General features: G+C 36.5%; 1 protein-coding gene and 1 long non-coding RNA gene across 3 annotated transcripts in view; both read left to right on the top strand.

The window, feature by feature from the left end:
- The window catches only part of FAM241A (family with sequence similarity 241 member A), a 272,688-nt gene that overhangs the window by 113,720 nt on the left and 132,318 nt on the right, over positions 1-26,650 (top strand). The window lies entirely within an intron of this gene.
- Positions 1,497-24,672, top strand: LOC146767616 (uncharacterized). The gene is made up of 3 exons (XR_014955164.1): positions 1,497-18,345; positions 23,052-23,115; positions 24,432-24,672. It is a non-coding gene; the product is annotated as an uncharacterized LOC146767616 (long non-coding RNA).

Here is a 26,650-nt window from a genome sequence, read left to right as displayed (position 1 = left end):
TCCTCCTCTCTTTTTCTGCACGCTTCATGGTGAGGTAAACATTTGCGACAGCCAAAACTCAAAAGATTGAAAGATCTAATTCAGAATGGGTGCCCCAAACAGGATGCTTATCTTAAACATACAAATTTATCCAAACCTTTACAAGTTTACCTTTTTCTATGTGCCATTATTTTCTTTCCACTTCATTCAGACTATGCTCCTTACCCTCATACTTTTTTTTAAATAGTTCTTTTTGTTTAATATGGATTAAATAATTATTTTCAAAACTCCTCCAGTCTTCACTGTACTGAGAAAAATGCAAACAATTTCTGGGTTCATTAAATCTCAGATAAATACTTTCCTGCCTCTCTGTGACTTCCAGTAGTCCTCTTTAATTCTCTGTTTTGCTGAAATCTTTCCCCACATCTCGGAGAGGCTAACAATCTCCTCTGCACAGGCTACCGTTTTCAGATCTTGTTAGTTCTTGGGAACCCCATGGAGACACCAAGTGTCAGGTTGTGAATGAAGTAGGCTACCAGAGGGGGTGGCAGCTCAGAGGCATACACCTCATCCGTCACATCGCACTTTAAGATCAGGGCATATATCAGGTCAGGTAACTCACTGGGACAGGTTAGGGACTATGGATCCTCTTGAGGTTTATAAGGTAGAAAGGAGAAGAATGGAATGGAAGTCTAGGGACAAAAGAACAGATGCATCTCAAAGGACAGAGGCAAAAATCTTAAAACAGGAAGAAGCCAAGCTTCTCTGAACTTTTTCAGAAATCCTTGACTCTTTCACTGATCTCTACCTTCATTTATAATTCCTTATTTTTTTAGACATCCTTGGCTCTGTCCTATGACTCCAGAGAAACTTGCACCCTCTTTTAAATCTGATTCTCATTCTGCAATATGGAAAGATAACAGCAGAGATGTTGCCGTCACTTTTTCTCTCCTACTTTATTTAGACATGAAGTTGTTTTTTGCATACCTTTTGTTCTTCTTGTCCCTTCTACCAGGAGTACAAACAGAATTTTCTTCAGACTGTAGCAAATAAGACATAAGGAACATACTACTGTGATAAATTTCTAATTTTCAATGTTCCCAGGTTTGCTTTGCTTTGATCTGGGAGGGGAAGGGAGGATGTTGTTTTGAGGACTAGATGACCAGCACCTCTGAATGCAAAGATGGAAGTCATTCCCGTTGGAATCTATTCCTTGGGCTGTTACTGTGGAGTAAGTGGTAAGTGATAATAGCAGCAAGTCTGCAGTTGCTGCTGTATCCTGATGAAATATACTTAATGAAACCTAGCACTACAAAGAATTTTTGACACGTGTGGTTATTAACAGACTCAAATAATTTTCAGCCTTTCATATAGACTCACAGAATATTCTGGATTGGAAGGAATTCACAAGGATCATTGAGTCCATATCTAAAGTGAATCCTCTGTAAGGAAACTCACTACCATGGTGTTATCAGTACCATGCTCTGGCCAACTGAGCTCATCTCAGGTGTACTTCTCTCTAAATGAAATATTGCATGCTCATTACAGCAGTGTCTTGATAATAGAGATTCAGACCTCTTTAGGAAGAGGGAAAACCAAGTTCAAGTTACCACATCCTAATGTTTTACCAAAACCTCTAGAGAAAACCCAGAAGCACAAAGATTCTGCAGTGTAACTACAAATAGAACTCATCCCCTTGAAAAGAAATAGTCACTACATGATCAGACCTGCAACTTCTGGAAGTTCCTCATTTTTGTAGAGATTTTGCATCCAAAATAGAAGGGTTCAGTGATTGCTTACAAAACAGTGATTGCTTTTTGTATTGTATACAATCCAAAAACTCCAAACCATGTTAATCAGTTTCCTGTATGGCAGTACTCAGGAAACATAAACTTAGATCTTCAAGGAGTTCTTGAAGATTTCAACTTCAAGGGGTTGCACAATAGCACCCTGTTCACTGCCTGAAGAAAACAACACTAATTATTCACAGAATCACAGAATCCCTTTGCTTGAAAAAAAGTCCAGACATGAAGTCCAGCTGTTAACCCAGCACTGCCAAGCTCACCACTAAACCATGACCCCAAGGGCTACATCCACACATCTTTTAAATACCTCCAGGGTTGATGACTGTGACTTCCCTGGGCAGCCTGTTCCAGTGTTAAACAACACTTTTGGTGAAGAAATAATTCCCAATATGAAATTAACTAATCCTAAACTCAGAGATTACTTCTTGAACACAGGCCTCTTTGAAAGTGCTGTGCTTGTAGCCTCATGCTTTTTGTGGTCTTCTTGATATAGCAGCAATGGGGAAATTACTAAGAAAATAGAGGAAATTATTAATCAGAGGTTAACATGAGAACTCACACACTTCACAGAATGACAGAATGGGTCAGATTCAAATGGGCTACTGTGGTGCAACCCCATCTTGTGCAACCTCCCTGCTCAAGCAAGGTTATCCTAGAGCACATGGCACATGCATCTGATTTCTTTTTATTAAACAGCAAAAATACATAACATAGAAAATGTTAAAAGGAAAATATGTAAGCAGATTCTCTTTCCAAAGCTCTGCAAAAATGTAATAATTAAAAAGAGAACATTATATATTTATTAATAGTTTTTTCTCTTGTTGATGCAAAAACCATGTCCCATCCTAATTTTGTCAGAGTACTAAAGTCCTATTATTGTTTTATAACCTCTGCTCAAAGTGAATAGAAACTTTCAGGACATAGAACTCCATAAGACAAGATCCATATCCCTTTACATATATGTAAGCCCTTAAAACAAAAATGCAGTCATAGTTATCAGAGTATTTCCTACAGGTATTAATATTCATATATATCAAGTGACTAAAACTTATATAAATCATGAGTGAGCATCTCAGTCCCACCGTCATGGTTTAATCCAGGTCTTAAGCTTCTGAAGGAAGAGAAATACTCTCTCAAAGGTTATTTCCATATCTGCCAGTCACTTACATAGATGACATTACAGGTGGTAAAATATGCTCTTCTGAGCAGGCAAAATAAAGGATGGTCCTGTTAGAAAGTTAGCTGGCAAAGTTTAAAAAATTACTTGACATTTGCTGGTGAACAAACTTATGTGCAAACGTTGTTAAGCAAAATATACATCCTCTGCAAGTTCACACTCATTTTATGGTAATTTATTTATTAATACATAATGTAAAGTACCAGTTATTCAAAGTGCTATTTTTTTTAAATTATCCTTGGAAATGGAATGAGGGATCCAGAAACACTTCCCTATTGTTAGATCTATGATGGAGGCAAAAAAAGGAGTTGATATAAAAGAGGAAATAGGGAAGGAAATGTAGTGCAAGTTCAAAGTGAACTTGTGGCAAGCCATCAGTTGGGGATCTAGGCAAAAGAAAAGTGGTAACTAAGCTTGATACTAGGGCTGGATGATAATTTGATAATATTGCTATAATGTTGTTTTTTCCTGAGGTAAGATGTAAAAGCAAAACAGCAAACATCCTTTTTAAAAAAAAAACTATTTAAAAATTCTTTTCTTTAATTAATCTATCATCATTTATCACAATTAATTATTGCAGTGTCTCCCTCTCTTTCTAGCTAAAGTGTTTGTTTTATAATTGTCAAAAACATCTTGACAAAAAGTTTTACAACCAGAATTCAGAGTTGAATCCCCTTCTTGTGGGATTGTCTCTCTCTTCAATATTTAGGACATTTTAGATTGAAAATATTGGTAGGAAAATTTATAGATCCATTGTATGTAAATGTGAAAGAAAAAAATACAACTCTGCTAGTCTCATACTATTTGCTATTAATCAGTTCTAAAGTATGGACATCTGATCTTGAAATAGAGAGTTTATTTACCTGTGTCTAAAAACTAGGTATTCCCCTAATTAATGCAGCATCATTTAAAAACTAAGTTAAAGGGGATTTTCTGATGAAGTTGTTAGCTTTACTGGTGAGACATAGTACTACAATTCCTGCAGCAAACAGTCATTTTTTTCCTAGCTACTTATTCTAGTCAAGCTGAGATCAAACATCCTGACTGTTTTTGGCAAAAGAATCTCTGAAGCTTATTTAATTATTCTGCAATATTACTTACTGTTTGGCTTCTTGGGACTTTGCACTGGTTTTACTCAGTACTCAGCTGGAACCACTTTCCAGGAATTTCACTAGAAGATTTTATTGCCAGTTTAATCTCCATTTCTTTCATTTTTATTGTTTTCCTGTGATCCTATTTTCCACTTTTTTTTTCAATTTTTAATTAGTGTAGCAGAGATTCTTTATCAAGCAGAAGCACTACAATTGTTCTTTATATAGGGACCTACCTGTCTCTTAGGGGTGGATATTAATGTTATGTCTGGGAATAAATTTATGTTTAGATTTGCTGCTTTATGAATTTGGCTGTATTATACAAAAGGAGAAAGTATTGAATCCCCTTATACACAGCCTTACCTAATGCTTAATGCTTAAAGCAAATGTCTTCTTTTTTTGTTTTCTTTTGCCATTCCTCTCCTTGTGTTTCAAGTCCACAGTATCTGTTAGATAGATTTTTATGACAGAAGTTAATTAATTTCTCCTCTGATAATAGAAAGTAAAAACCTGAGCTTAATTCTTCATTTGAGCTGTTTACAGTTTACTTGTAACACCAAACTGAAAAATACAGTATTTACAAGCCAGAGGAACTGCAGATAGAATTAAGTTGGGTGAGTTACCCTGCCATTTTGATACTGGAGAGTATTTGGTGAAATGGTGGGACAGGCTGCTATTTTGCAAGCTCCCACATCAAAGCATAGTGGCTTTCCTCTCCACTTTTAAAAGAAGCTGATGGGAATTGGGGAATGATAGACAGTATTCTTGATTCAGGCCTTTGAAATTTGGATAGTCTCAACCTATTAATAAACTAAGAATATTGTGACCATATGTCTCATCTGTCCAATATTTAGTTTTAAAATCATATGATGTTACATACACACACAGGCTGCATTCATGTATCTGGGAATTGCCAGTGGTCATAAAGTAGTAACATTTTTCTTACTCTAAAATACCACATCAGAAGAGGCTGACTGCAGCTTAACAATAACTAATTTACTTTTTTTATTGTTACAAAAATTGTTGGTGATTGTGAGAGAGATACCCTACTTTTAGATCCTCTAAAGTGGATTTTTTCTATCATCTATATTTACTCTGCTATAATGCTGATCCATAGCACTACTGAAATACATTCAATTACAATACTGAATAATAATTTATCATAGTCTCATTCCAAAATAAATGAATAGTCAGATAAAATTGCCAAGGTCAGGGAACAAGGTGAAACAGACCACCTGGTTCTGGAGCTGCATGGGGGGAATGATCTCTCAAGTAGGGACACTTAAGGTGGGGAATAGATGTTCCTGAACTGATCACTAGGACATCATGCTATTGTGAAGCTTATGATGTAGATACTGCTAAGATTGGAGATGAAAATGAGTCCTACCAGTGTGAGTTGGTGAATCTGGATAGATTTGTAAGGATACCAAAGAATCTGAACACAATCCAAGTTTTAGATTGTTTCTGTGCAAATTTGCAGCATCTGCTAGAGTTGGAACAAATCCAAAGACTGAACTGCATCCTAGCGTGGTCTCCGTTTCATGAACAAAATGAGATGGGATTGACAACAAAAATCTGACTTGGAGGGGAAAAGGATATCTTCTGCCATTAATTTGTACATGATGTATCAAAGCTGAGGCCATAAGCAGGACTGCATTCCACCTTTACAAGCCCTCTTTCCTGATTCCAAAACAATGAGGAAATTCTTCTAATCTCTGACATAAACTAATGAAGGTTAATTGCAGTTCTATCTTTTGGTTTTGTTTCTCGCTGTGAAGGTTGTTTTGTGGACAAGCATTAACTAAACTGGTTCTTTAAACACACCTTCTCTCTGGCCCTACTCTGACCTGAATTTTAGGTACAGAGCTGTCTTGCTAATGCTATGCTACTTAAGTGAGCCTTGTGCTGGAGCAAATACCTAGTGTCTTTGTTATTCATTTATGGATTCAGAGCAGATAATAGGGAGTACAATAACATCTTCCTAAATTATTGCAGAGTAGATGGCAAGAGAATTAGATCCTCCATTTTGGGAATAGAGTGCCTTTGATTTGAAAAATTTCAGAGGAAACCCATCTTAAAGTTATTCAAGAATGGCTTGTTCCTGGAAGGTGTGTGTGCTGTTCATTCACCAGAGCATGGTTCAAATATCAAGTGTGTGGTTTGAAATGTTTTCTCTGTCTCAGGACTGGACATGCTGGGGTACATGCTGGTTGTTATTCTCTGTAATCTAATTCAGACTTCTGTTGTGCAATTACTGACAGGGAAGTGACCTTTCCTTCCAGCCCTATGTGTCTCTACAGTAACTGCACTAACCTTGCAAAACAGAGGTGATTTGCTTGTCTGACCTTACAAGCCGCATGTGAAATCTGCATATGGCTGAGCTCTTTTTGACTGAATATGCAGTTTAGAAGTATGGCAAATGGTGATGGGTGCCCCAGAGCCCCTTTCACATTCACCACATCAGCTGGGAGTTTGGCCAAGCCCCAGTCTGACCCAGTGACAGCAGAGTCTGCTGTCTCATTTCCTCCTACCAGTGACAAACTGTCTGCTCTCCTGCTGCTCTTTGCTGATCTCATGTTCTTGTCTCAGCACAAATGTCACGACTGCACTGCTTGCAAACCAGATGTGGCCTGTGGACTACAGGCTTGCTACTCTGATTCTATAAAAGAGGAAAACATACTCTGTGAGAAATGGAAGTGCTTTTCATGGGTTGGAAAAGCAGTTTCACTTCTGCTAAGAGAAAAAATGTAAAAATTCATACCAAACTTCCAGGGAAATAGAACTGTCAAAATATTCATTGAACAGAGACATACAAATAGCTGGGTGTCAATATTATCCCAATACTGAGTTTGAAACATATTTACATGGCATTAATTGTATATAAATATGTAAAAGATGCTTTAGATTCATGTAATGTTTTATACTTTACAGTATGTGTAGGCTATAATGAATATATTGGTTAATGAAAAATTTAAATCTTGTACTAAAAACATGTATATTGTCTGGAAAAGTACTACTAAAGTGTTAGCTGTCCCTATCTAGAAATTGCAATATATTCCCAATCTATAGCTATAAACAGTTTTGTTTATTTTGCACTGTCTGCCACCTGTTTTGTAATTTTAAAAAAAAAGTGATAAATGCTTTCCCTCTGAAATTTTAACACAAATACATTCTTCTTCCAACAAGGAAGGAAAAACCTTGTGCTATATTTTTTCCATCATAGATTTTCTTCTTCTTTTACTTTCTTAAGTACCTCAACTTTCTTTACTTCATCTCTCAATGTTTTTTTTATCTTCCAATCCCCAAAGAGATTTTGTCATGTTGTTAATACCAACTGTTCTGTCAATAGCAGGTGTTGGCTTCCATCAGCTTACAGTGGCTCAAGCAAATGGAATATAAGGATGTTTCACAATTTAAGGGTGGAGAAGAGGAGAACAGACAATTCACAATTATATTTCTATTTATTTTATGTGTCAAACTTGTGCTGTGCTATTGAACATTTATCAGAGTTTTAAGTACACTGAGCTTCTTAAAATCATGTCCATATAGCCATAAAGCTCTGAGCAATATATTCCATACTGATAAGATTCTCTTTCTGGCAGACTTGTATTTGGGGGCAGGGGCGTGGAGAGGGCCCTTTTTTCTTAATTATTTATTATTTAAAATTATTTCTTTTCCAAGTAAAGTTCCAAGTAATGTTTTATTTTTTGAATCATTGAGCATGTTTTTTATTAAGTTAATTTTTTTTCCAACCCCGTTTTTTGGCATGTTTTGAAGTTCCATTAAATAATACTGGGAATAGTACATACTGGGCAGGTCAAAGGCAAAGGGGAGCAATGAGGTTTCACAGAGGGTATGAGTAAACCTTTCTAAATTGATTAGGAAGATGAAGGAATCCAACACATTATAGATAAACTCTATAAAGAGAAATAGTAGCTATAAGGAAAGTTCAAAATGGCAACAGATATAGTCAGCAAATGCAGACTGGAAGATAAGATATTGTCTGTGATACAGTGATAATAGAATACATATTGTGCAATGATTAGAGATAAGTTTTATCCAGACCATCCCTCACATTCATATACCTGTCCTTTAGAGGAACATACTTGTAGATTGATTGGTAGGCATGTGCTTATGCACACACACTAAAAAGCTTTTTTTAGTATATGTAAAATACAAACATATCATTAATTGTACATTGAGTACCAAGATGAAAAATTAATACATGTGCACACACAAACACACTCTCAAAAAAAGAGCTGTTATAAATGCCATGGTGTAGTAGCCATTGTGTCATTAAAACTTATTCTTGGAAGGTACTACTGAAAGCATACATGTTAACTAACTCTGCAATCTGCCACGTAGCCTTAAAAGGTTGCTATACACAGATTCATTTACATTGAGGAATGGTACTTCCAAGGAGAAAAATGCAATAAGTTTTCTTATTTACAGGAATAAAAAAGTGTGCAAAGAGTTCTTCAATTAGCAGGAATTTCAAAAAGAAACTCAAAGATGAAATAGACATGATTTTATGTACATTGGATCTTAGCATTATTAAAGTCTGTGAAACTAAAATTCAGAGGCTGAATTTTTGAAATATAAAGAAACTGTATTTGATTTGATGTGATTTAGATGTCTAAAGCAAACTGTATCCACATGTACCGTGGGAATTGAATGTGGAATATTTTCATTACTAATCTGGTGTTGATGGAAATCTTTTATGATTTGGACATGCCTACTGTCAGATTAAAAAGCATAAATATAATAAGAAGAATGGATTTATTATTTGTTTCTATTTCCCCACCTATTAGTGTCTCTGTGCAACTATTCTATTAATATCATGACAGTATAATTGGGTAACCAAAGATGTCTGCCTGATTTTAAAAGCTCTCTAATAATCAAGGTGAGACAAAATTGCAAACTGTTATGACAACAGATACTTTGAGGGAAACAAATCTTAAAGTGTAGAATATGATATCCATATGTTGTTTTAGATTAAATAATCAGCATTGATCTTTCTAGTATAGACTTAAATTGTATCTGTGGCAGCAGGTCTTGTAAAAACATGAAATTTATCTGACTGAAGATCGTTTCTCATCAGAACAGCAGCCAGTATTTAGGTAGGACAATGGATGTTTATTGCTGGTCATTTCTATATTTACCAGCCACCTCACCCTGTCTGCTGGTAGTCCCACAATGGCCATTTCCCAGAAGCAATATTTTTCCAGACTCTTAAGTGTTTACTCATTTAGTGTGCATAAAGCAGAGGTTCTCTTTCCAGCAATTCATAGTAATAAAGTGAAAATGTGGAAATATTCTTCCTTCATAGGATATTGCGGAAGTGTCTAAAATGTTTTAAACCAATCTCATGTCTGCTCTAAAAGCAGTGGAGAGATACTTGACAGCATTTCATTTAACAGCCATTGCAATATTTAATATGTGATCATTGTGTTCTTCATGGAAACATGGCAGAATGTGTCAAATTCCTTTCATTCTCTGACTCTCACTTCCTTTTTTCCATACTTTCATACTTCATATCCCATTTCAGAGCAGCAGTGAGTGACTTCAGACGTTTCTCAGGGATTATCACACTACATGAGCAGCTGTATATCTAAAAATGCCCAAGAAATGCTTTGTTTGGAGTATCTTGCTGATACAATGGGGCTAGAAGTACTCCATCTTGCCTCCTACCTACTGATACAAGCAGATATGGAAAAGAGGGAAAACAACAGATTTATTATTGTTCACAGTAGAAAATCAAAGAGCACACACTGCCTCAAAAACTGAATCTGATTTATGGGCTTGTTCAGTCTCCCTGAGTTCCTGTTAACTTTGGGGAGTAGGGGGGGTAAGATTCATCTACACTTCACAGTATATATTCAGCCTCTTTCAGTAAGCACCTGTCACAAACACTTTGCTGTTTTGCTCTAAAGTGAAATTGATTACAAGAGAAATATAAACCTCTATTTTTACCTGCTACTGAGAAACCGTGAAGGGGCCATTTAAAGACACTAATTTATGCAATTTAGGTTTCCGTCACATCCATTTATCAGAAGTCCAGTGTAGTGGAAAAACTTCCCTTCCTGAATTGTTCTCCTGAGATTTATTGAAAGAGGCCCAAAGTACCAGAATGTACTTCAGAGGTTAGCTCTGTGTTAGTGACTGAGGCTGACTCCAGATGGAGATGAGATGTGGCATTTTGCCTTGCTTTTAACAGCTTTGCATCCCAATGTTGGTCTGAGTTAACTCCTCTACTGGTTCCTGTCCTTAAATTCAACTTTTTTTCCATTATGAAGTCATGATGTGAGAAAAATCACAAAAAGTATGATTTGGCATGCCCTTTTGCTGCCTTGCTTATATGGATGATTTTAGTGATGTCATATAGAATATTGCTTAATGTGTTTGTTAATTATTATCTCAACCTGTAAACAGAAGATGACTAGTTCTATTGTATCCTCTATCTGCAAAGTGGAGGGTTTGTGTAGGCAGAGAATTTGACCCTAAACCAGAATTTTTTTTTTTTTTTTTTAACTTCTAAAACTATCAGGAAAATGTTTGCTTATTTTCTCTGTTTGCACATTGTCCAACACAGTGAAACCCCCTTTTCCTTTCCTTAAGGCAGTGTCTTGATAAAAATATAAATAGCAATAGAAGTAAAAGAATTTTCAAACATTAAATGACCAGTGCAAGCACTCTTTCTGCCTGGAAACATTCAGTCAGTTGCAACTAACTACTTGACTTTGAAAATATAATGGAAAAATAGCCTTGTTTTCTGGTTGCTCCATGAGCTGTTGCACTCTAGTGGCCCTTTCTCACCTTAATTTCATCCCTCTCCTAGTATAAATCAAATTTTCTTGCTCAGGCACCATCTTAGCTTTGGCTCAAAACTTCAATTCATACAAGAGACTTTGCATATCTTATATCATAAAGGCTTCTCACAGACACCACAGCTACATGCTGAAGATACAGTAAGACTGGAAAAGTAGAAAAACATTCCTGCTTGACATGGATGGGGAAATAAGAACCCGTATTTTTATCCTTCATCATGTTTTTATGAAGTGACAAGGTCTTTCATTATACTCCCCTCCTCTGCATTGCAAAACTATTCAGAAATTGTCAAGGCATGGACACAATATTTTCCCCTTCTTGCCCAGGAAGAATGATCAAAGTATGTAGTAATAGCTTTTATATTCCTTAATAAGGCTCTTGCTAGAGTGATTTTTAATAATATTCATGCCTATAGAGGCCAGATTTAGAATACCCATCAGGAAAACAATTTCTCATCGCTTTGAGTAAAAAGCAAGGGTGATGTTTTCCCCTTGTGAATGGGCATTTGTTTGAAGATGTGTCAGTGCACCCAAAAGTCTGCTATTTCCTGGTGGAACATGTAACAGAGAAATGTAGATACAAGGAAAGGGATAAATAAAAAAGGATGAAGACCAGCACAGGAGTAGGGAGTGATCAGAGAGCTTCTCTGTTGACATATTTATTACCTCTTAGAGGTAACTCCACAACTTCTAGATACCTGTGCAAGAAAATAGCTCTATACAGAAAAGATCATTTATCTTTTTTAAAGCTCAGTTTTTCCACACTGCTGGATATTTGGAACCACTATTTTGCAGGTGTAAAGTCTGTCAGGCATAAGCTTTTCTGACCTTCTCCATTAAATCATACTCCTGGTAAGTCCATATTCCCTCAAGCAGCTTACTATGTGATCACCAGAAGGGGTTGGCCTAAGATCCTGTAAAATGCATTTATATTTTCATTAAAACCCTGAAACTTAAAATAGTAACTCAGCTGAACAAACCATGACTCATTTCAGTTTGCTGTTGATTTCTGTACATTTTTACTGCTAGAGTAGGTGATTCTTCTCAATTGCTTGTAGGCACTGTGGATCTTTGGAATTGGTATGTGTGTCAGGGAGACCTCTAGAACCGTGTCAGAACTTGCAAAGCTGACCTTCTGAATCACTTGCTCATGTTGGACAGTAAGGAGCACATCAATCTTCCTGTTGCCCACAAAGCCCAAGGGATTGCTGGGATAGAGACAATGCAGGACTCCTTGTCTCAATATTTATGGGTAAAGGAATTGGAGTTGTCTTCCCTTATGGAGAATCAACCCTCTCTTTATACATCATCTGTAAACAACTTTGTGTCACAATTTTGGGGATCGGGATGGTATAGTCTTTTATGGTTTTGTTGGTTCTACTGTCTGCTGTGCAAAATTATACCACAACATTCCTGGCAACCCTTTCAGAAGCAGGCTGATCCACCTGGAGCCATAGTTGAAATACTGTGTGATGGAGATGAGAAACTGACAAGGCCAATGCCATTCTAGAGCTGTGCAGCTGCTGCATTTGGGAATGCTGGTAAAATCTACTGTCTTGGGAGCAAATGAGCAGCCAGGCCATTGTCTTGACAGCTTTGTATCTTAGCTCCAGGAAGAGCTGAAGTATTTCTGGCATAGGCTATTAATGGATAAAAAGCATGTTATCTTCATAGATCAGTCTGCAGTGCAATGTGCCAGGGCAAAGATGAGCAAGAAGTGCTTCAGAAAAGAGGGGGAGGGCGTCAGGAGACAATGAATTGAGCCAAGTGGGTCTGTACCTTATATTTTTTTCTGTCAGAAAAAGCTATAGTCTTTTGCAAAGCTTCAGAGTTCTCAACTTACTCTGAATAACTCTTGGATCAAACTATCAAAATGCAGTTTTAAAAACTCAAGAGATTCAGTATACGGAAATTATTATGGCATACACCAGACAATCCCAAGATTTGTTTTAAAACTTCAGGGTCCTATAAACAGACTCTTCTGCCTTCTTGGTATTTGTACTCTCTAAGTGTCCATGGAAGATATGGGGCATGACTTCAGTACTTATCTGTCTAAATTCTTATTCCACTTCCATTATTTCAGTATCACTTGATCACTACACTTATTAGTAAGCTCTTGTTATTATGTGGTCATATGTTCCACTTTTTCCACACTAAATTCCCTGTGTTGAAAGCATTTTTTCAAAGAAGAAAGGGGTCTGCTAAAAAGCGGTACGTTTTCTTTTTTAATAATTTTTATTATTATTATTTATTATTATTATTATTGCATAATTTTTATTTAATTTAAAAATAAAAGTAGGGAGGGGAGAAGAAGAAAACCTCTTTAGCTTTAAGAAACACATATAAGTGTGTTGCTATAAGTATTTTAATGGAAATCTACAGAAGAATCCAGAAGTATTTGTTAGTGATAAAGAAAAGTATCAGATAGGAAACAACCCAGCTCTGTGTTTGCATTCTCTTAAGGCCAAGGAATTTTTTTTTTTCCATATTATTCTTTAAACAAAATGAAAAAAATAGATGCATGTAATACCTAAATTAAATATCATAAAACTAAATAGCCTGAGAGCCAAATAGCCATTTCACATATACTTATTCACATCAGTTCCTTTTTGGCCAGTGGGAGTACAGTGGTGTAATCAGTTCTTGATTTGTCAAGGTCAGGCACCTAAAGAGTATGTAAAAATCATACATTTGCAAGGAAAGACAATCCCTTAATTGCTAGCAGAGGCTGGTGACATATGAAAGTGGATAGGCAAAACTGTCACAGGTCCAAGACCAGAGCCAGTTCAGAGCATCTGGTAAAGATCACAGAGTGTTAAACTTGCATCTGCCTGTGACACAGAGCCTTGTCTGTTAACTGGAATCCTGCGTATCAAGTTGCACAAACAAATGCAGATTTTAAGATCACTTATAAGGTGGCTACTTTGCAAGTTCCATTCTCTGTCTTCAACTCTAGTGCAGCATCAAATATTCCAGAGGATAGGTGGCTATTGCATTTGAACAGCACAAGAGCAAATATATTACTTGGAGTTTTTCTTTCATGCCTTTCTCTTTATGGATATGCATGTACATTATTATTATTATGTACATGCATATACATATTATTCAGCTGCAAACAAACATCATCTGTTTTGCATATCTGTAAATTATAAGGATAGTATTGAACAGTAAATACATATTAATCTAAAAAAGTTCTCACAATGTTGCAATAAATGTAATTGGAGCTTTTGGAAGAAATGCCAGGCAAAATTATGAATCAATGCAAAACATCCTCTTCAGGTTTTCAAAAAAATCAATTTAGTAAGCAAGACATTGACTGATTCTCTGATTGTAATGACTTTGAAATAGAGCATTTTATGTGTAGCAGGTCAGGTAATTCACATCTTAGTAAGACACCCATTGTATATGTGAATCAGTTTGACTAATATTCTTACTGTTTTCCAGTAACAAAACCACAAAATTTAAAGACCTTAAAATCTAGTACCCATCTGCAGGTATAATATGTATTCCCTCTGATACTATAGTAAACTGGTGCCAAATTGGCAACTATGCCCCAACATTTTGTCCCAACGTTTCCATCCAGTAATAGGTGGTAGCTGTTCAAAAATGCCACATTTTACTTGGTAAAACAGGAAAGGAATAAAAACTGTGTGTGCAGTAACATAATCTCACTAATATGTAAGGCCTTTATCAGAGTTCCTGCTGAAGGTCTTTTCTGACATGCATCAGGGTAGGGTTTCAGCAATTAAACATGTGAAGAGAGGACTCCAGATATTTATTATAGGCGTTTGTGCATGTACATGGCTGTGCCCTCAGAAGGGCACAGAGCCTGTGTAGCTTCTGTCCTCCCATCAGCTTTTGGGGTTCCTTTTTGGTGACATAAACTCAAGGCATGAATATGAAACACTCTGGTACTACTCTCAGCTCAGACTGAGGAGATTTACCAGTCAAAGATAAAGCCAAAACCTGGAAATAGCTGTAGACTGGGAAGTTAAGTAGAGCTTCCTCTCTAAACAGGCTGCATCAAACAGATACAAAGCTATTTGTAGCCTTAATTTTTTGGAAATTAAAAGCTGCTTGAAGTGGAACTTACATTGAAGCTGCTTACTGAAAAGCTCTGTCTAATATTTTTTTGTTGCTATATTAGTTTGTTCTGGGAAAACAGTTGTTTAATATGTTCTATAGAGATCAGCTTTGACAGTATTCTGTTAATGCGGGTTCAGAGCAGATAGCAGCTGAGGCAAGAATGTTGTATAGGAAAAGTTATCTCATAACAGAGTCCTACGTAGTTAAGTTTTGTAGTTAGATTTATATGCTGAGAAATCAAGTAATCACTGCTGTTTCATGCAAGTGTCTCCAAAGCTTGTATTTAACTGGATCATATCAACTGAGGGACAAGAAACAGAAACAGCTTTCTAAAGCTGGAAAAAACAGGACAGGGTAGGAGCACAGTACAGGAAGAAATTATGTGTGATGCACATGGCATCTGATTTCAATATGATGACTTTTTCTGCCCTCTTTGAATACATATCTGAAGTATGCCATTTGTTTTAATGTCCATGGATTGCCTGTTATTAAATTAAACATGACCTCTGCATTTCTATCAACCTTAGAAAGAACTGCTGCTTTTGTAACTTTATAGATGCTTTTGTCAAGTATATTTATAGCCTATTTATTCAAATAGTTCTTATTATCTTCAAAAGATATTCCAGAAAGTCTGGCACCTTGCAGTAACTTTGTACCTTTGGTGTAATTTAAATGGAGAGTTTGAAGATGATAGTTTCTTTTCTGCTCTCTGAGATACAATATTTCTGTCCTTACCCCTATCTATTTCTTCCCTGGTATTTTGGCTGCCAGTTTTAGTTCCTTGGACAGCACTGTGGCCTTTGAAGTCAGAAGAAGAATGTATCTTTCCACATGATCAATAGGCATTTGGCCACCACATATCCACAACACTATTTTTAAAAATAATTACAGAAGTTTCTCCTCAAAGATAGGAAAATAAATTCTTGTATGGCTAGGCATTCATCAGATGAGGCTGAGATAAGCAGATAAAATAGGAGGTCTGGATCAAACTGCTACAGCATTAAATTTTTATGCTTTAACATTTTTTGTTAGATGAGTTAACACTTGGCCCGTTTGTACTCTTTATTTAGGTTTGGGGTTTCTTAAAATTTTAATATCGTCTTCCTTTTCTCAGTTGCTAATAGAAAGTAGTGAAATGCCAACATCTCCCCTTACATTGTAGCCTTTTCAGGTGTATATTCAAGCAGACACATCTTGTCCAGGGAAACGCTATGGCTCTGACAGCCAAAGATCCACAAGCTCAGCTTTAGTCAGGAAGTTTTAGGGGAATAAGGGGCAAGTGCAACCTGGGGGAAGGAGGGAAGGCAGCATGAGAAAAATGAAGCTGGGGTTCATTTAAAGAAAAAGTCTCTAGATTATGTGAGGTTCAGAGTACAGACAGAACTGGAAGTGAAAGCCTGACTGATGGAAAAGTTAGGAAAATGGGCAGGTTGTTAAAATTACTGCACATGGTAATAGGTGGTAAACAAGGAATGACTTATTTATGTCTACTAAAAAATTAGCACATCTGAAAGCATGCTTTTCCTACTGTGAGTACATGTAGTGATGCACTAAAGAAGAAGATTAATTACGACTGCAGTGTATCTTTTCAGAGAGGGCTACAGAGAGACAAATTTACTAGAGAGATGTATAATGCAGCTGTGACCTGCTTGAAGGGTAAAAAGAACACATGTTGTATTCACCTAATAAAATACATGTCCTTTTTTATTAAAAGCATTTAGTTGAAAAAAAATGCACTAATCGTAAATTAGATTTTTCCCATTTTGTGTAATTCTCATTTATTTAATTTAATGGAGGCTAGAGATATCACATCTGCATTCTCTTACAGATAAAAAATTATGCAGTTTTCAGTGTAAATTTTGTAAAAATAAGGGACTTAGTAATTAATTACTTTAAGGATGAATAAGACTACAGTAAGAACTGTGAAAATATATAGCTGTTTGCAATAAGGAGCAAGCACCAGGAATAAGTGGGATACTGGAATAGAGAGAGAAGAAATATGATGGAATGGAATGGAATGGAATGGAATGGAATGGAATGGAATGGAATGGAATGGAATGGAATGGAATGGAATGGGATATTTTTAGTCAAAAGGGACCTACAAGTCCAGTTGCCTTCCCACATCTGGGCTGACTATTAGGGGCATTGCCCAAATTTCTTTTAAACACTGACAGGTTTGGGGCTTTAACCACCTCTCTAGGAAGCCTCTTTCAGTATTTCACCAATTTCTCAGCAAGGAAATGGTTCCTAAAGTCCAGTGTAAAGTTCCCCTGGTGCTGTTTTGACCCATTCCTATGTGTCCTGTCACTGGATCCCAGGAAGAAGAGTTCAGTAACTTCCTCTCCACTCCCCCTCCTCAGGAAGCTGCAGAAAGCAATGAGGTCACACCTCAGCCTATTTTTCTCCAAATTAGACAAACCCAAAATCCTTAGTTGCTCCTCCACAGGACATACATTCTAGCCCTTCCTCCAGCTTTGTTCCTCTCCTCTGGATATATTCGAGTACCACAACGTCCTTCTTGAACAGTGGGTCCCAGGTTGATTATGCAGTGATTATTGCACACTGGCAATGTAGATTATGTCTCTTAACTGAATCTCATTGCCTGCTTCAGTTATCAATGTAAAGGTTATGAAGAAAGAGAAACAACAACCAACAAAAACAAACAAAAAAACTGGACAGAAACAAACCCAAACCAGTGTAAAGTGTGAAAATTGAACCAAAAGTTATGGCTAAGAATTTCTGATTCCTGGCACTATTATTTCTTGAGCCTTTATTGTTATTCTTGTATGAGACAAGCTTATCTAGAGGGAATTCCTTAAGGCAAATGCTGCCATCTAGAGAGAAGCAGGATGAAAGTGCATGATCTAAGTGATAACGATTTTCATGTGCAGAGACCCAGGAGCAGCTGGACATATAATGTCCACAGAATGGACTGCAGTGACAGAGATGGGAGCCATTCGGATGTTATTTTCAACAGCTGTTGACTGAAAATATTCGGGTAACTTGAACAGACACTGAGCAAAAAAACACTGACAAAATCCTGACAAAGGATTTTGAGTATGTATCAAAGATACTGAATAGGTATATAGCTTCTTAGCCAGTGAAAATAATATTTAATGTTGCACATTTTTTTCTCGTTGTTTCCTTTTTTCTGAGAAAAGATGTCACTCTGAATTTATTTGGTTTATTTTGTTTAAAGGAAGAAATGCAAAAGAAGCTTGTATTATATGCAATTTATTGTTTATCTGCCTTTTTTCATTTTGACACCACAAAGCATCTGTTTACTCTTCAGCTGGTTTTGACAATTAGGATTGCAAAATTCAAATAGAAGAACAAACACAAAGAAACCACTGAAAATACCTGAAAGACAAGGAAGAAAAGTGAGTATTTTCCTTGTCTCAGTATATTATGTGTGCAGCTATGTAAACATCCCAGTGTGTTCAAAGACTAAGCTATACATGTGAAGCCTGAATAGAAAAAATGAATTCTTGTAGGTGCTTTCAAAACTGTACTAGCAATAGCATTTCTCTTGGTATAATGGAGATGAGTCATTATGAGATAGTGACTTAGAAGTGTCTTCAAATAATACTGCACATGTTCAACCTTGTTGTGCCCATTAATTTCACTGAAATTATTTGTACATTTCACTGTAAGTTACTCAGAGTTCCAGTTTGAAACCTTCAAAGGACTAAAAATAAGGGTACTTAATTTTTTTCAGACAGATGTGTTTCAATGCCAGTGTGTAAAACTATGGAAGGAGTTCACAAAGTCTCTGTGAAGATTATTTTTATTTACCAATTTTTTTAATGTGTTGTGCTTTTAATGGCTATCTGTGTGTTGTCTTGCTAATGATGTGGTTAAGCAGCATGTGAGAAGGAAAATAAGGCAAATTGTCTGCATTCAAATAACATTTGCAGTCTGAGACTTTAGAATAGCTTAGCTGTATCTCCCTAAGGGATGTCCTGCAAGTGGAAAAGAGCTATGGTAGGGCACTGATTTTTTCCAATATATGTGTGTTTACATGGCAGGTAGTTGGTATTTTCATCTGAAAATTCTGAAGCAGCTGGAGGCACTTTGAAGAAATATCACTAGTAGTTCCTTTATTTTAGGTATATTTATAACATACATAATGTTAGCAGGTTCTGTGTGCCTTGAGATTTGATGTGATTTCTGGAAACATGCTTGGGTTTTGTGCAAACTAAAAATATGAAGCTCTTCAGAGCTCTGTAATGAACCCAAAGAAAATAATTTTGTAAAGTAATACTGGTTTAAAATATTATTTGATAAATTGGACATTTTTCTAGTGTTTGTAATACATATTGGCATCAGTAATATCTTCCACCTGGAAAGTTTTTCTCCCTTCATATTTCATATCAAAACTCTGTAGTATGACTATATGGTAAATTGCTCAAGCATACCCAACATGATGAGTCAGAGAAAGGCTAGTTCTGCCCTATACCATAAAATATTCTGGAATTGCAGAACAGATTTTTTTTTTGTTGCCACACTTATTCCTAAACTTTTGATACTGACATTTCAATCTCAAAGCCTTGACAGCTAACCTTACTCTTTGTTCTTTCAATCATGAGGTTAGCTGAGTTTTAAGCACCAGACATGGGAACTGTTGGAACCCAAAAGCAATGCTTACCAGCCATTTTTATTTTATTGGTGAGGAGGCTTCAGGTTTAAAGCACTACAGGAAGCTCAGCATGTCCCTTTAAATAAACCAAAAACACAGTAAGTTTTAAAATATATTTTCTTTCTGACTGCCATGGAGGATTAGAGAAATGAAACATGCTTTTCATAGTAATGCAAGGGCATTTTTTGAAGTGACAGTTCCATATGTTACAACAACTAAAAAAAAAAAAAAGAGGGAGGGGTTGGGGGAAGAAAATCACAGATGCCTGAAAATGATGGGGTAGCTTATGAGTTTCCACAAACATGTGAAAATTTTCCAAAGGCAAATTCCTGACTTTCTTTTAAATGCCCACAAGTGTATTCTGTTCTCTAGCATATGGTAGTGCCTTTGAAAAACTTCAGCCTTCTAGAATTCCAGTGATGTAAATAGAATTCTGCATCCCTGCAGTGAAATATTTTTGATCTTATTTAAGGTTATTTCCTTCACCAGCTCCACTTCTTGCAGTTCTTTGCTGTGATAGGGTCACTTCCCTATAATGACCAGAGAGGTGCATCTTAGAAAAAACAGAGAATAGTTACAATAGATGGAGTTTAAAGCAAGTAAAAGTTAACTGATATAGAAACATATAAGGATTTACTTTGTTTGGGTTTGGGGCTTTTGGCAATTTGGGGTTCATTTTCTGTGAGTTCTTTTATTTAGTGTCTCTTAGTGTATTATTAGAGTGGTTAGAATTAGGTTTATTACTTCCGAATGAGAACTACCTATGTCTTCCACCAGTAGAATTCTTACTGGTAGTCATGAGGAGCATGATGAAACAGCAGGGAAAGAGCTGGACAGGGAATGAGATTTGGGTCTCTGAGCCAGTCCTGTTTGCATGGGTAAAATTATTCAGGGAGGCTGCTGTTAGGGGTGGGCTTGAGAGACAAAAAGGAAGCAGTGTCTGTTAATCTGTGTGGGCATCTGTATTTTGCTCAAAAGTCTCTTTACATGAAAACTGCACAGTATATGCTACTTTTTTTTTTTTTCCAATGCAAATACAAAGGGATGAAAGTTGCATGGATTTTGAATGCCTAAGATTCTCTCCATTACAGAATGCAAACTTGGTATCACAAGACACCAAAATTCCTCACAGATTTAGTAACAGCTAAATCAGCTTTCCAGAAAAGCCAGTATCACCTGGAATACAGTTTATGTTAAATGAGATGTCTTATTTCTGATATCTCTGGATTGCTGACAGACTGCAGATGGCACAAATCTAGGCACACTACATTCCAAACAAATTCACAACAAAATTTGATTTGAGATTTTCTAGAAATTAGGAGCTTGGAATTAAATTTATAGCACATTCTAGTTTAGATAATCATACAACAGTATTAAAAAAAACCCACTATTTATTTTCTGCCACACTCACTGTGGGCATATCTTCAACTTTTAAGCAACTTTTTTCTCAAAACAACTGACCATGTACAGTGCAAATAAATAGATATAGGCATGCACAAGCTCGCGTAAGATGGACACTATACAATTGTCAAATGCATCTGGAATAGCAGGCAGCAATATCACTAAGTTTCTCTCTCTCACCTGTTCGGGAGCAGCTTGCTGTATACAGATAAGCCTTTCCCTTCTCTTCCTTTCTTTTCAAGTTAAAAGACAATACATTTCCTTCATTCCTGCAAGTGTCTCTTTAGACTTCATAAATGTGTGCTCCTTTTAGTTTAGCAGTTCTAGGTTACAGTCCTGTTGGGGTTTTATTTTCATTCACTAGTATATTACAATAGTAATATTCTTCCTTTTTTTCCCTTTAAATAAGCTGTTTCCAGCCCATGCCTTGATGCGTTCAAGGCATTCAAACTTGATCTGTTCATAAGTATGGAACATTTAAAATCAGATGAATGAAATCAAAAGATCTTTTTTAACATGATTTGTAAATGGATGTTGTACAGGAACATACTGCTAGGAGCCATATTATTGTGTAGTATGTTCCTTTCTTTGTGAATTTATCACAAAATACAAATCCATGCAGATTCAGTGATACTAAACAGCAATGCAGTGCTGCAAGAACAGTGATAGTTTGTAATCACTTTTTCATACACAGTGTGACTGGACCATAATGTAGTTTTGAGGTCTTAAGTGAAACTGCAGGGAGAAATGAGTTATTACAGGATCTGGAAGCTGATGAAGACTGGAGCTAAAGAAATTTTATTTTGGAACAAGCAATAAAAAAATTTGACTAGCTGAGACATTGATTTTATTTTGTGTAAAAGATGGCATCCCCAGGATATAAATTCCTAGCACTATTCAAAAGTGCTTGGTTGAATACTGACACACAGGGAAATCTTCCAACAAATCAATGCCAAGAACATCTATCTCATCAGACATAAGCATGCCTTGGTTTATAACCACTTTCTGTGACATGGTTTGGGCCCAATTTTTCTGCTGATTTGTTCTACTCTGTATATTGACCCATTTTGTCTGCAGTAGATTCTTGACAGGGAGGATTATGACCTACACCATTGTGTAACAGAATTATTCTACTCTGTCAGATAATGATGATCACAGAGTGACCTACCACAAAGGTGATAGGAGTTCTTCACCTCCCTCTGGAAAATACAACAAGGAGTGAATTGTTGACATGTTTCAAAAGACTCAACTCTTTCTTCTGAAAAGCAAAATAATAATCAGTAAAATCCAAAAGGGTATTCTATTTTCTGCAAACCAATGAGTTTGTCCTGTGTGTTGAACTATGCCCCCAGTCACTCCTAAACCATTGTTGTTGCCTGATTTGATTGTCCATTGACCTATGCTTGGCTTCTGTTTGTGCTGTCTGGGTTTAATGTTTGGTTTCCATCTATCATGATACTACCTTTCTCCTGAATGATAAACTCTGCATTCAGCTAATAGAGCTATAAAAATTAACCTAGTTAACTTTTATTGGCTTGTTTTGGTCAACTACAAAGAGGGTGCGACAAGACGCACCCCTGACCTGAGCACCTTCATCATCAACTTGTGGCATGTGACCTGCCTGCTATATGCCAGATAGTTATAGCTGACCTCCAAATGCTATTTTCAAAAACCCATGCACTAGGCAGTTTTTCACTTGTACTAAAACTGGAATTGGAAGTAGATGAGCTGTAAGTTCCATGGCCTACAAAATAGACCAGGTAGTGTAGCTGTGGAGCTGGACATAGCTTCCTATATGGCACAGAAGGGTACTTTCACAAACCTCAATAAACAACATATTTCTCTTTGGACTTACTGTCCATTCTCATCTGGAAGGCAAATATTGCATTCACAGAGTAGGACTTGTCTGACCATGCTCAGGTGTGTACATCTCACCTGGTTGCTGCTGGCAGTCTGTGTGCTCAGAGCAAAGTGCAGTGCAGGCTACTCAGTCTGAAACAGCTGTTGAAATAGATCAGAGGGATAATTGTCTATAACTCTTTACAGACTATAAAGAAAAAGTCGGTGGTCTGCTGGGACTCCCATCTCCAGTGTGGTCACCTGAAATCTGGTGAGCTGGATGCTATTAATTAGTCCTTTGTTAGGCATGTTAACACAGCCCTCAAGGTATATGGCTGCTGTGAAAATGCCTTTAGAGTCTGCTGAATTTTTTCCCTTAATTAAGCAAAGCTGCCTCTCTTTCAGAACATATACCATAGTTTTTGTTTTATTCTTTTCCAGACACATCTTTTTAATACATAAATCAGAAATGCTTTCAGCCTCCTCTAATTATGGTTCCAGTATTCCAAAACATGTAAGTTAGCAGTGCTTTCATGTTCCTTTAAATTTGCAGAGCAGGACTGGTATGCAAAGACCAGCTGTGTTCTGTGGATCATTCAACTACCTACCTACACATACCTTAACTTAATGCCTGGCCACTAAACACAGTCTCAGGGTCTGGCCTGTAATAGCCACTGTTTCTCATACAGAATAGATTTCCTTTCAATTTTTAGTTTAAATCCTGCTACAGATACTCTCTGCTGACAACTGAATTAAGGGAATTTCTGGAGGCGGGAATCCAAGTTTGCCAAAATGCAGACAAACTCCAAATTCCTCCCTGCTAGGTTCTTGAGGCAAGAATCTCATTACTGGGAAAAAAAATTATGTTGCCTAAATATTGTATTTCAGAATTTAATTCTGAATTGTTCTAGTATTTACAACTATTAATTAATTAATACAACTGGATCTAAAGATTGAGAAAGAAAAGCACAATTGGCGGTAGAAAATGCTGGATGTCATTTAAACATCTAAAAAAGTAGCTAAAAGCAGCTAAAATTATTACTTTAAGCAATCTCTGTGTAAAAGATGGTTAATGCATCCATGGAAATAAATTCATAGCATGTTTACAAAAAAAAAGCTAATATGCTGGATTTAAGTGAGAAGTTTTTTCAGCTTTCAGAAATTCTAGGAGATCCATTTAAAATAGATTTGAAAAATACATTCAGGTAAATGGACATTAAATAACTTAAAAATAACTTATATCTACCATAGTTTTCACAGACATTTTTTTAGCTTTTGGTAAATTGATGTGTAGCTCTGCAATCATATATTGTTCAGCAGACTCATAGTGCTATCATGTTAAACAACACAGGCTGTTTCAACCTGTCTCAGAAATTAAAATTTTATTTCCTCTGTTACAAAGGGAAATATATGTAATTCTTAGGAAATTGTAAAATAAGGGCTTCAATTGCAAAATAAGCATGCACACACACAAAATTAAATTGCAGATTTCTGTGACTTTGCCTCAGTGTCCCAAATTTAATGCAGAGAGGAACCCAGTTTTCCCACTAAATAACCATGTTCTCCCACTCCCTCTTTCTCCCCCAGCATTGCCACATGTATCTGCAGTTTGATGGCATCATTCCAGAGAGCGATGAACAGGTCAGATCAGCAACCAACTTTTTATCCATTGACATACAGACTGACTGATGGAAACTTCTAACAACCTTAAGACTTTAAGCCTCAGTACAAGAGTTTACATCAGACCCTTCACAGAAGGGAAAAGCCGTTTAATCCCAGAAACTGTTAAAACTTCCCACAAGACAAAATAAACTACCATGGTATAGTGCTTGTGTATCCTATTTATTATTTCTAAACAATTCACTATGAAAGATAATAAACTTAGTTCTATGTGTGTTTTTTTCTATTTAATCTGGCATTGGTGCTTGAGTGATCTGCTTCAGATGGCAAGACCTTTATTTTCTGCCACTGATAGATTTTCCTCTGAATGCCTTCACTTGTCAAGTAGTGCTGGTAATCTTGCTCCCTCATTTCACTGCAAGAGGGAGATCTTTAAAACTTGTGTAATTCTTTGTTGCAAGTTCAAATTCCATCTGTCACGTAATTCTAAAATCATTTCAGAGCATATTCCCTGTATTATTACCTTACTACAAATTCCAGTATGAGCTAGCAAATTGCAGTGTATTCAATGAAATAATTCTGCAGTATAGCTTATGAAACCTAAGAAGCCTAAATGCAAACATACTTGGGCAGTGTCTATTACCCAACTCTAGTAACAGATGCGAGCATTATCCTGCATTCCGACTGCCCGTCAGCAGCTACAGACACACTGCTGCCAGCCTACACATGGTCCCTGCCTACAAGGGACAGCATTTTCTTCCAGATGCAAGAAAGGTTTTTGCCACTATGTCTGTAGTAAGCAGGACTTAGATGGCAGCATAGTTTTCTGAAAGGTACAGACATTAACATAGCAGTGTAACTTTTGCTAAAAATGTCATCAGAAGATGATTATATCATGTTGGGGAGTTCATCAAAAAATTCAAATTGTTCAGACCTTTTCAAAGCCAAAAAATATGTCTGAACTACAGAACTTTTCAATTTCTTTATGAAACCTATAATTTTGCATGATTAGTCATAGCCCACATATTCAAAAATTGCAAAGCACCAAACCCTCTGCACATTATTTGCATCGGTTTGCTGTTTAATATGTACTCAAATGTCATCATTGGAAATCTAAGCAGGCATACATCATCGTTTGAAGACCAATTTAACAGAACTGTCCTACTCCTGACATCTTAATTCTCACTCTAAAGAAATAAAAATATGCCTTAGATAAAGAATTTGCTGTCCATTTTTAAAGCTTTTTGTTTGTTCATTTTCACTCAGCCTAGGCCTCATTTACCACAGGATTTGTGCGGGATCCTTCTGGAGTGCCTCAGAGTTGTTAAGTGACAATCTAAAAGCCGATTTAGGATTAGCTAGCTTAACCAGGTGAACTGAGGGTTTCACTTTGATTGGGTAGAAAAGCCGTAGCTGTGCTTGGAAGTCCATATTGTGATACTGAAGGGCTTTATCAACATCCTGAGAGGAGTGCATTCAGAATAGGTGATGATGCGAATCTCACTAATCAGTGAAGGATTATCTGAGGCTCAGAGCTATACTGCTTCTAATTCCTTCTTCATGACGCTGTTCATGCACTGCAAAATGATCTAGTGCAACACCAGAAGTATAAATATTAGATGAGACTCTTCAGTATCTTAATTAGTGCTTTCCAAGGGAGCAGTTCTTGAATAGTCAAAGGTAATCGGATGTTTTCTGAATAACACAAAATCAGAATGATAGTAGAAATCTATGATTTCTAATGTACAGTGATTTGCACTGCATCATGCACAACATATATTACTAATTTTAAAAATGGTGTCAGTGTCAGCTGATGCCAAATTATTGGCAGGATTTAGTATTTCTGGTCACAGCGTTACTGTGTTGAAGACAGTGATTCTGCATAATTCTTTCCTCTCACTGAAATATGTGAAATTCTCCATTAACAGATTTCTCATGTATGGATTAGAAATGTGCAATACCCTGAACAATTATTTAAAATAGATTTCTTTATACCCGATACAGGTTTCTTCCACAGAAAAAAAAAAAGAGTGAGAAAATTAATGAAACACTGAATAAAAATGTTTGTTTGGTTTGTTGGTTTTCTTCTCCTAATAAATTTAACAGAGTATAACAGCCTAGGAAACATGGGACTGATAACAAAATTGAGCAGCCTGGTCTAGAGGAGGTGTCACTGCCCATGGCAG

Source organism: Lonchura striata, chromosome 4, assembly GCF_050655825.1.
Source record: "Lonchura striata isolate lonStrDom1 chromosome 4, ASM5065582v1, whole genome shotgun sequence".
Lineage (NCBI taxonomy): Eukaryota > Metazoa > Chordata > Aves > Passeriformes > Estrildidae > Lonchura > Lonchura striata.
Note: the sequence above shows the minus strand (reverse complement) of the source record. Positions and strands in the feature narration are given on the sequence as shown.